The following is a 9,180-nucleotide window of genomic DNA, read 5'->3' as shown; positions in this document are numbered from 1 at the left end:
GAAACATTCCTCTGTGCTCCTTGGTTTCGGTGTCTGTTGGCTTCCTTAATATTTTTGTCTAACGAGCCCCTCATTTCATTTGCCTTGTCTGCTAATAGCTTAACGGGGGTCTCGGCTCTGGCAGTCTTGATGACATAGGTAGCGTAAGAGGGCTCTCGCACAGTTTCCGCCCTCGCCGTTAGATGATGTTCTACGTCACACTTGCGGTATTACAGGACGTGCTACGTCCAGCGCTATGCACGAGAGTGGCGCTGGTGAACACTCTCAAGGTTCGCTTACAGGCAAAACATAAATACCCACGAAAGCAGCAGATTGGACAGGTGTCGCCGTAGCTCAGTTGGTAGCAGCACCGGACACGATATACGGAGATCGTGGGTTCGGATCCCACCGGTGTCATGGTTGTTTATTCTGCTGCTTTATAAGTACTTTTCTTTAAAAAGAAAAAAACTAATTGATTGGTACTAGATATTTAAAAAAATAGAAACATTCCTCTGTGCTCCTTGGTTTCGGTGACTGTTGGCTTCCTTAATATGTTTGTCAAACGAGCCCCTCACTTCATTTGCCTTGTCTGCTAATAGCTTAACGGGGGGTCACGGTTCTGGCAGTCTTGATGCCATAGGTAGCGTAAGAGGGCTCTCGCACAGTTTCCGCCCTCGCCGTTAGATGACGTTCTACGTCACACTTGCAGTATTACAAGACGTGTTACGTCCACCGCTATGGACGAGGGTGGCGCTGGTGAACACTCTCAAGGTTCGCTTACACGCAAAACATAAATACCCACGAAAGCAGCAGATTGGACAGCCGTCGCTGTAGCTCAGTTGGTAAGAGCACCGGACGTGATATTCGCAGGTCGTGGGTTCGGATCCACCGGCGGCATGGTTGTCTTTTCTGCTGCTTTATTAGTAATTTTCTTTTAAAGAAACAATTTGATTGGTACTAGATATTTAAAAAAATAGAAACATTCCCCTTTGCACCTTGGTTTCGGTGATTGTTGGCTTCCTTAATACGTTTGTAAACGAGCCCCTCACTTCATTCCTTGTCTGCTAATAGCTTAACGGGGGTCTCGGTTCTGGCAGTCTTGATGCCATAGGTAGCGTAAGAGGGCTCTCGCACAGTTTCCGCCTTCGCCGTTAGATGAGGTTCTACGCCACACTTGCGGTATTACAGGACGTGCAACGTCCACCGCTATGGACGAGGGTAGAGCTGGCGAACACTCTCAAGGTTCGCTTACACGCAAAACATAAATACCCACGAAAGCAGCAGATTGGACAGCCGTCGCCGTAGCTCAGTTGGTAAGAGCACCGGACGCGATATTCGAAAGTCGTGGGTTCGGATCCCACCGGCGGCATGGATATTTTTTCTGCTGCTTTATAAGCAATTTTCTTTAAAAAGGAAAAAAACTAATTGATTGGTACTAGATATTAAAAACAAATAGAAACATTCCCCTGTGCTCCTTGGTTTCGGTGACTGTTGGCTTCCTTAACACGTTTCTCAAACGAGCCCCTCACTTCATTTGCCTTGTCTGCTAATAGCTTAACGGGGGTCTCGGTTCTGGCAGTCTTGATGCCATAGGTAGCGTAAGAGGGCTCTCGCACAGTTTCCGCCCTCGCCGTTAGATGACGTCCTACGTCACACTTGCGTCATTACAGGAGGTGCTACGTCCACCGCTATGGACGAGGGTGGCGCTGGTGAACACTCTCAAGGTTCGTTTACACGCAAAACATAAATACCTACGTAAGCCGCAGATTGGACAGAAGTCGCCGTAGCTCAGTTGGTAAGATCACCGGACGCGATATTCGGAGGTAATGGGTTCGGATCCCAGCGGTGGCATGGTTGTTTTTTCTACTGCTTTATAAGTAATTTTCTTTGAAAAGAAAGAAAAAACTAATTTATTGGTACTAGATATTTAAAAAAAATAGAAACATTCCCCTGTGCACCTTGTTTTCGGTGACTCTTGGCTTCCTTAATACGTTTGTCAAACGAGCCCCTCACTTCATTTGCCTTGTCTGCTAACAGCTTAACGGGGGTCTCGGTTCTGGCAGTCTTGATGCCATAGGTAGCGTAAGAGGGCTCACACACAGTTTCCGCCCTCGCAGTTAGATGAAGTTCTACGTCACACTTGCGTTATTACAGGACGTGCTACGTCCACCGCTGTGGACGAGGGTGGCGCTGGTGAACACTCTCAAGGTTCGCTTACACGCAAAACATAAATGCCCAAGAAAGGAGCAGATTGGACAGCCGTCGCCGTAGCTCTGTTGGTAAGAGCACCGGACTCAATATTCGGAGGTCGTAGGTTCGGATCCCACCGGCGGCATGGTTGTTTTTTCAGCTGCTTTCTAACTAATTTTCTTTAAAAAGGAAAAAGAAAACTAAATGACTGGTACTAGATATTAAAAAAAATAGAAACATTCCCCTATGCACCTTTATTCTTGGTGACTGTTGGCTTCCTTAATAAGTTTGTCAAACGAGCCCCTCACTTCATTTGCCTTTTCTGCTAATAGCTTAACGGGGGTCTCGGTTCTGGCAGTCTTGATGTCATAGGTAGCGTAAGAGGGCTCTCGCACAGTTTCCGCCCTCGCCGTTAGATGCTGTTCTACGTCACACTTGCGGTATTACAGGACGTGCTAGGTCCACCGCTATGGACGAGGGTGGCGCTGGTGAACACTCTCAAGGTTCGCTTACACGCAAAACATAAATGCCCAAGAAAGCAGCAGATTGGACAGCCGCCGCCGTAGCTCAGTTGGTAAGAGCACCGGACGCGATATTCGGAGGTCGTGGGTTCGGATCCCGGCGGCGGCATGGTTTTTTTCTGCTGATTTATAAGTATTTTCTTTAAAAGAAAAAAAACTAATTGATTGGTACTAGATTTTAAAAAATAGAAACATTCCCCTGTGCACCTTGGTTTCGGTGACTGTTGGCTTCCTATACACGTTTGTCAAACGAGCCCCTCACTTCATTTGCCTTGTCTGCTAATAGCTTAACGGGGGTCTCGGTTCTGGCAGTCTTGATGCCATATGTAGCGTAAGAGGGCTCTCGCACAGTTTCCGCCTTCGCCGTTAGATGAGGTTCTACGCCACACTTGCGGTATTACAGGACGTGCTACGTCCACCGCTATGGACGAGGGTGGGGCTGGCGAACACTCTCAAGGTTCGCTTACACGCAAAACATAAATACCCACGAAAGCAGAAGATTGGACAGCCGTCGCCGTAGCTCAGTTGGTAAGAGCACCGGACGCGATATTCGGAGGTCGTGGATTCGGATCCCACCGGCGGCATGGTTATTTTTTCCGCTGCTTTATAAGTAATTTTCTTTAAAAAGGAAAAACTAATTGATTGGTACTAGATATTAAAAACAAACAGAAACATTCCCCTGTGCTCCTTGGTTTCGGTGACGTTTGGCTTCCTTAATACGTTTGTCAAACGAGCCCCTCACTTCATTTGCCTTGTCTGCTAATAGCTTAACGGGGGTCTCGGTTCTGGCAGTCTTGATGCCGTAGGTAGCGTAAGAGGGCTCTCGCACAGTTTCCGCCTTCGCCGTTAGATGAGGTTCTACGCCACACTTGCGGTATTACAGGACGTGCTACGTCCACCGCTATGGACGAGGGTGGAGCTGGCGAACACTCTCAAGGTTCGCTTACACGCAAAACATAAATACCCACGAAAGCAGCAGATTGGACAGCCGTCGCCGTAGCTCAGTTGGTAAGAGCACCAGACGCGATATTCGGAGGTCGTGGGTTCGGATCCCTGCGGCGGCATGGTTGTTTTTCTGGTGATTTATAAGTAATTTTCTTTAAAAAGAAAAAAGAACTAATTGATTGGTACTAGATTTAAAAAAAATAGAAACATTCCCCTCTGCACCTTGGTTTCGGTGACTGTTGGCTTCCTTAACACGTTTGTCAAACGAGCCACTCACTTCATTTGCCTTGTCTGCTAATAGCTTAACGGGGGTCTCGGTTCTGCCAGTCTTGATGCCGTATGTAGCGTAAGAGGGCTCTCGCACAGTTTCCGCCTTCGCCGTTAGATGAGGTTCTACGCCACACTTGCGGTATTACAGGACGTGCTACGTCCACCGCTATGGACGAGGGTGGAGCTGGCGAGCACTCTCAAGGTTCGCTTACACGCAAAACATAAATACCCACAAAAGCAGCAGATTGGACAGCCGTCGCCGTAGCTCAGTTGGTAAGAGTACCGGACGCGATATTCGGGGGTCGTGGGTTCGGATCCCATTGGCGGCATGGTTGTTTTTTCTGCTGCTTTATAAGTAATTTTCTTTAAAAAGAAAAAAAGCTAATTGATTGGTACTAGATATTAAAAAAAAATAGAAACATTCCCCTTTGCACCTTGGTTTCGGTGACTGTTGGCTTCCTTAACACGTTTGTTAAACGAGCCACTCACTTCATTTGCCTTGCCTGCTAATAGCTTAACGGGGGTCTCGGTTCTGCCAGTCTTGATGCCGTATGTAGCGTAAGAGGGCTCTCGCACAGTTTCCGCCTTCGCCGTTAGATGAGGTTCTACGCCACACTTGCGGTATTACAGGACGTGCTACGTCCACCGCTATGGACGAGGGTGGAGCTGGCGAACACTCTCAAGGTTCGCTTACACGCAAAACATAAATACCCACGAAAGCAGCAGATTGGACAGCCGTCGCCGTAGCTCAGTTGGTAAGAGCACCGGACGCGATATTCGGAGGTCGTGGGTTCGGATCCCATTGGCGGCATGGTTGTTTTTTCTGCTGCTTTATAAGTAATTTTCTTTAAAAAGAAAAAAAGCTAATTGATTGGTACTAGATATTAAAAAAAAATAGAAACATTCCCCTTTGCACCTTGGTTTCGGTGACTGTTGGCTTCCTTAACACGTTTGTTAAACGAGCCACTCACTTCATTTGCCTTGTCTGCTAATAGCTTAACGGGGGTCTCGGTTCTGCCAGTCTTGATGCCGTATGTAGCGTAAGAGGGCTCTCGCACAGTTTCCGCCTTCGCCGTTAGATGAGGTTCTACGCCACACTTGCGGTATTACAGGACGTGCTACGTCCACCGCTATGGACGAGGGTGGAGCTGGCGAGCACTCTCAAGGTTCGCTTACACGCAAAACATAAATACCCACAAAAGCAGCAGATTGGACAGCCGTCGCCGTAGCTCAGTTGGTAAGAGTACCGGACGCGATATTCGGGGGTCGTGTGTTCGGATCCCAGCGGCGGCATGGTTTTTTTCTGCTGATTTATAAGTGTTTTCTTTAAAAAGAAAAAAAAACTAATTGATTGGTACTAGATTTAAAAAAAAAATAGAAACATTCCCCTGTGCACCTTGGTTTCGGTGACTGTTGGCTTCCTTAACACGTTTGTCAAACGAGCCCCTCACTTCATTTGCCTTGTCTGCTAATAGCTTAAGCGGTATTCACACGGGGGACCTCGGCGCGGAGGGACGGAGAGACGAGGCGCGCTACGTCACCGGCCGGCCAAACCCCTCCCCCGCTCCCAAATTTAGTATTCACACGGCCAGCGGGGAGCCGCCGCGGGGGATCTAGACGCGCGAAGCGGCCGGGCGGCGTGGGAGGGGTTAAAGAAAGGGCCGGACGGCCGGTTTTGCTGTTCTTTGAAGACAGCGAAGGCTAAAAAAAAATAATAAAGATTGAAGGGAGATAAGAGGGAAAAGAAACCGAATAAGGGAAACAAACAGACAGTTCCCAGCACCGGAGCTGAATACACGTCGAACTTTCTGGCGCTAGAGGATCCAGAGCAGGAAATGGACGTCGCAAAAAGGCGCAAGTACGTGTTGTTGGCGGCTCTACTTGAAACCGAGGATGACGACGATCTTTTCAAGAAAAAGCGGCGGTGCTAGGTGAAGCCATGGATGCAAGAAAAGTCCCTTGGTGTGCAGCACAGTCTGTATAACACGCTCCGTGAAGATGACCCGGACGAATACCAGAAACTGCTTCGTGTGCCGCATGAAGTTTTCTTGTGGATGCTGGAACGCATCAGACACCGGATTATTATTATTATTTTTTTTTACAACAAAAGCCGCCATCTGGGTTTACCATGCTCAAGGAGCGGGGCTGTGCTGATCTGAGGAGGGAAAATGCCGACAGTCGAGGGGGGAAAAATTAGACGAAAAAAAAGAGATGCGTGAAAGATAGAAGAGAAGAAACTCTGAGAAGATGCAGACAAACACAAAGACGACGTATGCCACAAAACGCATCTTGCTCTAACCAGTTCATAAATATTGGACTTCAAAAATGTTTTTATTAGTGCCCGCATTCCTCTTCGTCCAACGTGCGCAAAATCCACGGCAAGAAGTAATACAGCTCCGTCGACAGCGGAGCGCCACTCACAGCGACCCCAACGCGCGCCCTGCCAAGTGCCGCCTAATCTCCCGGGGACGCGGGGACTGAACGTAGCGGCCGAGCGAACGGTCCCCTCCCCCGTCGGCGGCGGCCGCCGGACCAAAACCGGAAACTGCGTCGCCGCGAGCACTCTCGAAGGCGTGACGTGTACGCAGCCGCCGTCAGTTCGGGAGGGATTCCATCCCCCGTGTGAATACCCCTTTAACGGGGGTCTCGGTTCTGGCAGCTTGATGCCATATGTAGCGTAAGAGGGCTCTCGCACAGTTTCCGCCTTCGCCATTAGATGAGGTTCTACGCCACACTTGCGGTATTACAGTACGTGCTACGTCCACCGCAATGGACGAGGGTGGAGCTGGCGAACACTCTCAAGGTTCGCTTACACGCAAAACATAAATACCCACGAAAGCAGCAGATTGGACAGCCGTCGCTGTAGCTCAGTTGGTAAGAGCACCGGACGCGATATTCGGAGGTCGTGGGTTCGGATCCCACCAGCGGCATGGTTATTTTTTCTGCTGCTTTATAAGTAATTTTCTTTAAAAAGGAAAAACTAATTGATTAGTACTAGATATTAAAAACAAATAGAAACATTCCCCTGTGCTCCTTGGTTTCGGTGACTGTTGGCTTCCTTAAAACGTTTGTCAAACGAGCCCCTCACTTCATTTACCTTGTCTGCTAATAGCTTAACGGGGTCTCGGTTCTGGCAGTCTTGATGCCATAGGTAGCGTAAGAGGGCTCTCGCATAGTTTCCGCCGTCGCCGTTAGATGAAGTTCTACGTCACACTTGCGGTATTACAGGAGGTGCTACGTCCGCCGCTATGGACGAGGGTGGCGCTGGTGAACACTCTCAAGGTTCGCTTACACGCAAAACATAAATAACCACGAAAGCAGCAGATTGGACAGGGGTCGCCGTAGCTCAGTTGGTAAGAGCACCGAACACGATATACGGAGATCGTGGGTTCGGATCCAACCGGTGTCATGGTTGTTTTTTCTGATGCTTTATAAGTGCTTTTCTTTAAAAAAAACTAATTGATTGGTACTAGATATTTAAAAAAATAGAAACATTCCTCTGTGCTCCTTGGTCTCGGTGACTGTTGGCTTCCTTAATATGTTTGTCAAACGAGCCCCTCACTTCATTTGCCTTGTCTGCTAATAGGTTAACGGGGGTAACGGTTCTGGCAGTCTTGATGCCATAGGTAGCGTAAGAGGGCTCTCGCACAGTTTCCGCCCTCGCCGTTAGATGACGTTCTACGTCACACTTGCAGTATTACAGGACGTGTTACGTCCACCGCTATGGACGAGGGTGGCGCTGGTGAACACTCTCAAGGTTGGCTTACACGCAAAACATAAATACCCACGAAAGCAGCAGATTGGACAGCCGTCGCGGTAGCTCAGTTGGTAAGAGCACCGGGCGCGATATTCGGAGGTCGTGGGTTCGGATCCCACTGGCGGCATGGTTGTTTTTTCTGCTGCTTTATAAGTAATTTTCTTTTAAAGAAAGAAATTGATTGGTACTAGATATTTAAAAAAATAGAAACATTCCTCTGTGCTCCTTGGTTTCGGTGACTGTTGGCTTCCTTAATACGTTTGTCAAACGAGACCCTCACTTCATTTGCCTTGTCTGCTAATAGCTTAACGGGGGTCCCGGTTCTGGTAGTGTTGATGCCATAGGTAGCGTAATATGGCTCTCGTACAGTTTCCGCCGTCGCCGTTAGATGAAGTTCTACGTCGCACTTGCGGTATTACAGGAGGTGCTACGTCCACCGCTATGGACGAGGGTGGCGCTGGTGAACACTCTCAAGGCTCGCTTACAAGCAAAACATAAATACCCACAAAAGCAGCAGATTGGACAGCCGTCGCCGTAGCTCAGTTGGTAAGAGCACCGGACGCAATATTCGGTGGTCGTGGGTTCGGATCCCACTGGCGTCATGGTTGTTTTTCTGCTGCTTTATAAGTAATTTTCTTTAAAGAGAAAAGAACTAATTGATTGGTACTAGATATTTAAAAAAATAGAAACATTCCTCTGTGCTCCTTGGTTTCGGTGTCTGTTGGCTTCCTTAATATGTTTGTCTAACGAGCCCCTCATTTCATTTGCCTTGTCTGCTAATAGCTTAACGGGGGTCTAGGTTGTGGCAGTCTTGATGCCATTGGTAGCGTAAGAGGGCTCTCGCACAGTTTCCGCCCTCGCCGTTAGATGACGTTCTACGTCACACTTGCAGTATTACAAGACGAGTTACGTCCACCGCTATGGACGAGGGTGGCGCTGGTGAACACTCTCAAGGTTCGCTTACACGCAAAACATAAATACCCACGAAAGCAGCAGATTGGACAGCCGTCGCTGTAGCTCAGTTGGTAAGAGCACCGGACGTGATATTCGCAGGTCGTGGGTTCGGATCCACCGGCGGCATGGTTGTCTTTTCTGCTGCTATATTAGTAATTTTCTTTTAAAGAAATAAATTGATTGGTACTAGATATTTAAAAAAATAGAAACATTCCCCTTTGCACCTTGGTTTCGGTGAATGTTGGCTTCCTTAATACGTTTGTAAACGAGCCCCTCACTTCATTCCTTGTCTGCTAATAGCTTAACGGGGGTCTCGGTTCTGGCAGTCTTGATGCCATAGGTAGCGTAAGAGGGCTCTCGCACAGTTTCCGCCTTCGCCGTTAGATGAGGTTCTACGCCACACTTGCGGTATTACAGGACGTGAAACGTCCACCGCTATGGACGAGGGTGGAGCTGGCGAACACTCTCAAGGTTCGCTTACACGCAAAACATAAATACCCACGAAAGCAGCAGATTGGACAGCCGTCGCCGTAGCTCAGTTGGTAAGAGCACCGGACGCGATAT

At 48.5% G+C, this 9,180-nt stretch overlaps 2 non-coding genes across 2 annotated transcripts; both read left to right on the top strand.

The window, feature by feature from the left end:
- The first annotated feature begins 2,240 nt into the window (after positions 1 to 2,240).
- TRNAL-CAA (transfer RNA leucine (anticodon CAA)) lies at positions 2,241 to 2,314 on the top strand. The gene has a single exon. It is a non-coding gene; the product is annotated as a tRNA-Leu (tRNA).
- A 5,876-nt stretch (positions 2,315 to 8,190) lies between these two features.
- TRNAL-CAA (transfer RNA leucine (anticodon CAA)) lies at positions 8,191 to 8,264 on the top strand. Its single transcript has one exon. It is a non-coding gene; the product is annotated as a tRNA-Leu (tRNA).
- Positions 8,265 to 9,180: the final 916 nt, after the last annotated feature.

This window comes from Amblyomma americanum, chromosome 1 (genome assembly GCF_052857255.1).
Source record: "Amblyomma americanum isolate KBUSLIRL-KWMA chromosome 1, ASM5285725v1, whole genome shotgun sequence".
In the NCBI taxonomy this organism is placed as follows: domain Eukaryota; kingdom Metazoa; phylum Arthropoda; class Arachnida; order Ixodida; family Ixodidae; genus Amblyomma; species Amblyomma americanum.
The sequence above is the reverse complement of the archived record's forward strand: the minus strand, read 5'-3'. Positions and strand labels throughout refer to the sequence as shown.